Genomic DNA, 7714 nt, shown 5'->3' on the forward strand with positions numbered 1-7714 from the left:
TATTCCTAATTAACGGAAGTGGGTAGCCGTTTCTTTGCAGGTCAGTTTCGATTCTTTTCATCTCTTCGTTTAGAGCACTGGGTTGGCTAGAGAAGCCACCACAGGGCGCTTGTGACTGGCTGGCTGCACTGAATTAAAATTCAGGTACCTTCTCGAGTGCGTAGGCTTCCGGTAGATGCCGAAAGTAAGGCCAGTTGGAGCGCGGGTTACCATGGCATCGAGGAACGGGAGGCAGCCGTCGGTCTCTTCCTCAACTTTCTCAAGAGTAAAACTAATTGACGGTTCAGTGCCGTTGAGGTGGCCCAGAAAAGCATGCGTGTGCTTGTGGTCTATGACACGGAAACAGTTGTTACCTCAGGAATATATTTGGCCGCAGTTGGAAGGTGGCCATAGCTTTGCTCTCGATGGCTGCCATAGCGATGTTCGCTGTTGTGACCGAAACGGCTACCCCATTGCCGTGCCAAAATTCTGCTTGTAGAAATTGCCATTGTACGTAAAGTACGTGTTGGCGAAACAAACGCAAAAGCTGGCAAGGCTCCACGACGTTGACAGGCGTCCAATCTTGCCATGAATCATCATCGTCGAGGCGCTGTTTGCAGGTCTCCACCTGAGCCTTCAATTGTATAGAAGTCTCTGGTCTCCACTGCGAGGTCCATGGGTATGCTTGTAAAAGGTGGGCAGAAATCGAAGGACACCATCATGTCTGTGTCTTCAGGAACGAGTGCTTTTACCTTGTTGCTGAAAGCGGATTAGTTCTTGATGCTTGTACCTGTCTTGCCAACTAGTGGAGCCAGAACGCCGCGAAGGTACTGTGACAGCGAGCACAAGGTAGACCTTCTGAAATCCACTATTGGGCGCAGGGGAATTTCCTGTTTTTGGCCCTTTGGCAGTCCATATATCGCGGTTGCTGATCCGTTAGTTCATAGCAGCTGGTAATAAATCCAGTTCATAGAGGGGGGGAGGCCCCTGAAAAACCTCTGCGAGCATTTTTTTGGAGAGACGTCTGCACCTTAGGAGTAGGGTCCTTTGGCAGCCGGCAATATGTGGTTTCGTCTGGAAGCATGGCCTCCATTTTTTCCCTGTATAAAGACCGGTCAAGGGTAACAGTAACATTACCCTTAGCTGCTGGTAGGATCCCTATACCCTTGTTAGCCTGCAGACTTCGGATTGCCAAGCACTCATCCCTTTCAAGAGAGCGCCTTGATGATGGCTTCTTCATGCGAGACAACACGCCTATCGTCTTGACCTGAAACTTGTCCTGGACGTCTTGTTCTAGGTGTCGCACTGCCCCTTCAACAGCACAGGCAACCCTCTGTGGGTCCGGTGCCTTCCCTTGGTTTAAATTCAAGGCTCGGCTGAATAGCTTATATTCCAGTGGGCTGATTTTGTTTGACGACAGGTTCCGTGTTTCGAAGTTCGGCTTGGCCCTGCTTGCTGTTCCCTTTTCAGCAAGTAATGCCTGCGTCTTTTGGTTTTGGGACTTGTGCCTGGCCTCTCGTGAGTGCACCTCTTGGTTAGTAACGAATTGCACGTTCACAAAGATGTCCGGAGCAATGCATCCCAGTTGCCGTTTGGCAAAAAACAGGTCGGTTTGCAGGCGCTTCGTTGCTAGCTTGCAGTCTTCAATCTGCACCTGAAGGAGGCGACGTTCAGCCTTAGCAACTACGTGCAGTCCAAAATGCGTTTTGGCTACATAATGCGGCGAAGTCCCGCCGGTCGCCTCAGTGTGAACAAGGGAGCTGTTGTGCTCCCGAAACGGCATTTGTATATTTGACCAGTGACCAGTAAACCATTTCAAGGATGTTTCCTGGCCAGACGGTATGTCGTGAAAACCTTGACTACAGTAATAATGCTTGTGCTTGCTGCTTCTGTGTGTCGCACCACCTAAATTGTCGTCGGGCAAGAATTTGCACCTGAACAAAAATTATGACTTTGCGCCTGTTCATGCAATCAGCAAAACGTGCTGTACCCTGTGCCAAATAATGCTTGGGCATGCTGCGTCACTGTAAAGGTAGGCCTGTGGGGAGCAGCAAGTAGTAACCACCTGCAAGTTTTGTTAACTTTCACCACTTTGCTCACTAGTGCTACCTAATGTATTTTGTACCTACCAGTGCCATTCCAACACTATTGTTTTGTGTGAGGGATGAATGCATGTATTCTGTACCGAAGCCAGCTTTGCAGATTTTCAGTAAAAGGTGCTACCTGGTAGCACTGGCTGCTGCTCTGTATGACACCTTGCCTGCTTCACAGTGTTGAGGGAGTGGGAAAATTGTTTTTACAAATAAATGGCAACAGGTAAGTACTAAATTGCTGAGACATCCGATAACAAAATGTCCGCTAATACGAAGTATTCTTATGCCCTCCATCTTATGAACCTTTCGGTTTCATGGCAGTAGCACTGACCCCCAACCACAAGAGAGACAAATAGGTATGCGCTGTTTTGCAAGTTCGCCTTCGGTTCTTAGACTTTTATATTTATGTTTTGGTAATCACATAAGGCCTCAACATGGGATTCACCTTTGTGGTATAATTTTTTTCCTTTTTAGGGTCTTCCTTGTTTGTATTTTTTGGGGGGAGTTTTTTGTTTGAGGCATGTCAGGGGCCTTGGTTAGGCAGACCTTTCATATTTAGCCACATTATGGTTTATATTTTTTATAATGGCACATCTCTCAGTTTTTTCTGTGACAAAACAAGGTAGGGAAATGTGGGTATTCATAACCAAATAGGGTTACCTTTTGTTTAGTGCGTTTGTTCTCAACTTTTTCCTTCTAAGTGGTCTATTTTTACAATGTGGTAATGTTCAAATGTCTTAACTTTACCTGTTGTCCATTTTTTTGGAGATCAAAAGCTTTCTACTATTTTCTTTATGGATCTCAACAAGACAGGAAAAAAATTGCTCATGCGGCATTTCTATTACTACCATTTCATTCCCAGCACAGGCGGAACAACCAACAAATTAGTGCAATGCAAAAAGTCTACAAACTAGTTCTGATTACCCAAGCAATATACAGTATTCCTGTCAAAAGAAACTGAAATGGCCTATGCAAACCTGTTTGTATTACCAGAAATTTGTTTTAAGTAAAGGTTGTTTGCGTTGTAGACCTTACAAGAGAGCAAAAGTGTTCTGCGCCCTACCCTTCGAGTTCGTCTTAACTGAGTTTGTCTGAAGCCGAGTCGGATTCCACCGTATTACTAACGTTGGTTGTTGCTACACCACGTGGCATTGCAGTAGTAGTTGATTTTACGGACCCATGCTTGGTTCCTACATTTTCCTCCACAAGTTGTGCAGCGTACTATGTGCTACTTTGTGTCCTTGTGTGTACAGCATGCAGAAATAAAACATTTATCAGGCAAACTTGTTGAATTCATTGAGGCCAAGCGAAAGCTGCCTGTGTTGTGCTTATTGCGATCAAACCTTTAATCTCAGCCTACAAAGTGTATAGCCAGATACCATTTGTGGCTTCTGTCATACGAGCCAACATTGCAGATACCTATGTATGAATATGTGATTTGCTTATGTATGGATAGCGATTCAATTTGCTTGGGATCATATCAGGTGTCTGGTCATCCCATGCTGAGAAGAATGACGTGGTTATGATGGTAACTCCGTTTTCTGACACTGGCCCTAGTTACTGTCCTCTATGGCAAAGTGGCAGTGCAATCTTTCTTTCTTTTTCCTTTCATTTTTCCTCCCTTTTTTTGTCCCATGAGCACCAAAAGTGGCCACAAGGAACTGGAACCACACTGGAACCAAACGGCTTTAGGCAACGGGCCGCCAGAAAATTAGTTCCTCAGCTGTTAAATCTAGCTGGTTTCAGCATGTAGGTCAAACAATGATGCCCGCCGTGGCGGCTCAGTGACTAAGGCGTTGTGCTGCTGAGCTGAAGGGCACAGTTTTTATCCCAGCCATGGTGGTTGCTTTCCAGATAGGGGCAAATAGCAAAAAAATGCCTCTGTGGCAAGTTTCCATCGCATATTAAAGATCCCCAGGCACTCAAAATGATTCGGAGCCCTGCACTGCTGTCCGCCTCTATAGCCTGTGACACTCCGGCATGTAAACCAGCCAAATTTGAATTGATTTAACAAACAGCATTTTCAGAGTACATTGTATATGTATAATTGTCCTTTTTGGGTGTGTTATACTTGGAGCGAGCTGCATCTCTCGGGACACCTACCTGCCAAGAAAATTTGGCACAGTAGCCACAAGAGTTTACACAAAGGAAGGAGCAGTGCAGTTCGGTAAAACTTGGGTGTGACCCTTTGTGGGACAAAGAATCATCTAGGTGCCCACAGTGACAATGTATTCCCGAGTGTCCACGAAACTGACCCCACCAAGAGACAGCAATATGTGACCCACTCCTTCCCTCTTTCTTGGTCATGGCCCAAAGGTGCTTCCCCACTGTAGATCCACGGGCCTTCCCACCCCCTTCTCACAGTCTCTCTCTGGGCCTGCCTCTGTGCACAACCAGTAAATGCTCTGCAACCAGATGTTCTCGCTTGAAAATTTCTGCAAGCACCCCTAAACGTTTGGAATCATACAAATGCTGCTATTCCATTTTTCATAAACTGACAAAATACAAAAGCCTTGCCAGTCTGCTTCATGGTAGTTCAGCCAAGTACAAACACAATTGAAGCAGTACCCATTAGAAAAACACTGTACTCAACACTTCTGCTAGCAGCCTAACAATTTATTGCTCAGAAATTTAAAAGCCATACACTTGTCTGTTTCGTCTGTAAAGAGAGTTCACATTAAGCAGTACGGTGGGTCCCTCAAGCAAGCCATTATTAACAATACCAACAATTTCTGGAGCTTGATTTTGAAAACTATTTCAACAAATTTGCTGACAGTGCAGCATATACTGTTTACATTGCGAATTATACAGAGTATCAAGCACGTTTTGCTTGCATTCAGACAATCTACTTTTGCTGTGGAAAAACTTGCAGCAGCAACAGTGTGTTTGTGTTCCTACAATGCAAACATAAGCATTCCACCGCACTATAAGCATCAATCTTGATGTAAAATTCACGTACCTTGAAATTTATGGTCACAGAAAAATTATCAAGCTAAAGCAAATGCAAATCCCCGGATGAGTATTTAAAATGTGTTGGGCCAGTTAACTGAAACAATGCTGTGCAAAACACCTTATCATTAGGTTATGCCTAGCAACAAATCAGCCCCAGAATGCAACTGAACAAATTTTGGGCACTTTTGCAAACAATAAAACGACCCAAAATAATGTTAAAGGGCCTCTTTGTGATATTCTCGCGTATGTGGTGGCCACAGATATTGTATTGGTAGTCATGGCACTCAGCTAAAAGAAATGTCTTTGGCGTTTAAATTTTTTGGAGAGTGGGTTGACAAATGGGGAATAATCAGACCAGAGTCCTTGCTGCGGTAAGACCGATCCAACTGGAGGCCCCTGCAACAAGACCTCCTCTCATCAAGCATACCCACTGAGTATGTAAGTAGCACGTGCTAGAAGTTCAGCATGCATGGCATGGCAGAGGTTCCTTTTCCCCAGGAGCTCCTCTAGTGTTTGTTATGCTAGAGACACAAGTAGCTGTGAGGAATCAGTCAAGTGTGTACAGATGTGCATTCCTCTTCATCTGCATGGGCCGGTTCCCATCTATGCCCAGTTTCCAACAACAGATTGTGTACGAGTTTTAAACAAACAAGCTAAACTAAGGGGGAAAAAAATGAAGACTCGGTGTTCTTTAAATTAAAATACTACACTGAGTTTCCACTTACTGTGCTTTTGAAAGTTAAACTAACATATATTCGACAATAGGTGGTTGCAATGGGCGAAAAATTCATGGAATAAACACTGTTACTATCAGAATTGTGCTGTGGTGCTGGAAGAAGACAATTGTAAGCTACGCCCTGTTAAACAACTTTCCAGCAATAGTAATAACAGATCAGTTGTGCGTACTTTACATAGCAACTCGACAGGTGCCATCCAGACAGGATTGGAAAAGTTGCATGTCGCTGAAGGAGCGCGTGGCAAAGCACCACAAGTGTAAAGATATCGATACATGTATTAAACAGTAAACCTGTGTTATGCAAGTCCTGTGTTGGGCCCGCATGCATGGGCTGTGGTATTGCAGTCTCATTTTTGTGACGCCAAATACACATGGGGACTCGAAACAGAGCCCTCATAGTAATAATGTTAACAAAAGAGCGCAGTAATAGAACCACACAGTAAAAGTAAAAGGAAGAACACAAACAATTTTGAGAGTGACAAGTTTCAAGGTTCACAGGAGCTTTTCCAGTTGTTTTATAGGCAATACCACTGCTCCATTATGCAGACACATTTTGTAAAGATGACAAGACATAGTAAAACACCTTTTTTGCATAACGTGATGGAATTTGCCTGCAACAACTACAAAAAAGTTTGCTCCTTTCTGAGTAGTGTAGCTGCTTTGCGCCCTACACATGTTCAAGCAAAATTTATATGCACAGTCAAATCTCACTGAAACCGAGGCTAGTTAAGCAGCCCACAAAACAGTTGCTGCCAAAAAAAGAATTGGTATTGAAAATGCGCATTGATGGGCACAGGGTCGTGTGAACAGGGCAATGCACACACCATCAATGGGAAATTACCTTCACTGCTGATTGCAATCACACTGGGCACACAGGGTGACTGATAATAGAGGTGGCAAAAAGGCAGAGGCCTCCCAGTTTTATTTTGAGCGTAAATACACATGCACATATATCATAAGAGGCATGGCAAAAAGGCAGAGGCCTCTCAGTTTTATTTTGAACGTAAATACACATGCACATATATCATGAAAGGCAGAAACCGCTCACTTTCATTTTGTACATTAATGGGTATGCATAAAGATAACATAAACAATGCATAGTAGGGCCTTGTGGAACAATAAAGTGCGCCCCGTTGGAAACTATTACACAGCACAGAAATTGTGTTACTGCATTGGAGTGTGTGTTCACTATAAGTAAGTTACACATGGGATTGGGGTAACTGGCTTGTTACAAGCTGAATACAAATGCAAGCTGAAAAATAAGATTCACACCACCAGCTTTCTCAATCCGCTCGAACGGAACTTCATTCCTATGTAGGACGACTGTGCTTGATGTTAGGGGCCACACTTTCTGCAAACCGGCTTCGCACAAATGCTTCACTAAACACTGAACTTGTATTGTTTTTTTTTTGTTTTTTTTTTTGTAAGAAGGATCTTATGAAAACGCACCACCCAAATTGCAACTTTGCAATTACTGTGCTGTCAGTATTCTATATTACTGCGCGTACTTGCTTTCAACGCAAAGTTTTTTCCTGATTTTCGCTACCTGAAGACGACACTCGCGTTACAATGGAATACCGGAATACCAAAATTTATTTCACGAAGATTTGACTCAGTGAGGACAAAGGTAAACCAAGTAACAGAAAACTCCTGACCATAAACACGCACTCTTCGTATGCTTCTAGAGACGCTAAGAAGTGAAGCTCGGGCGCAAAACCTCCGCCCACAAAAAGCGAATAGAAAACGATGTCGTAATGGCACACCATAAAGCATGACTGGTTCGCATAGGAGTGAAATGCTGCTTTTTTTAATTTTTTTTTTCAATACCACTAACACCCTTCAGCAACCATTGCGCGTTTATACAAGGATAGACATACCGTTATGAGAACTGCCACATTACCTTCATGCTCACATTACTCCAGAAAAAAAAAAAAAAACTCCAAATGCTTCACGA

The sequence above is a fragment of the Haemaphysalis longicornis genome, unplaced genomic scaffold (assembly GCF_048455015.1).
Source record: "Haemaphysalis longicornis isolate Haplotype H1 unplaced genomic scaffold, Haemaphysalis longicornis Haplotype H1 scaffold_6, whole genome shotgun sequence".
Classification (NCBI taxonomy): domain Eukaryota; kingdom Metazoa; phylum Arthropoda; class Arachnida; order Ixodida; family Ixodidae; genus Haemaphysalis; species Haemaphysalis longicornis.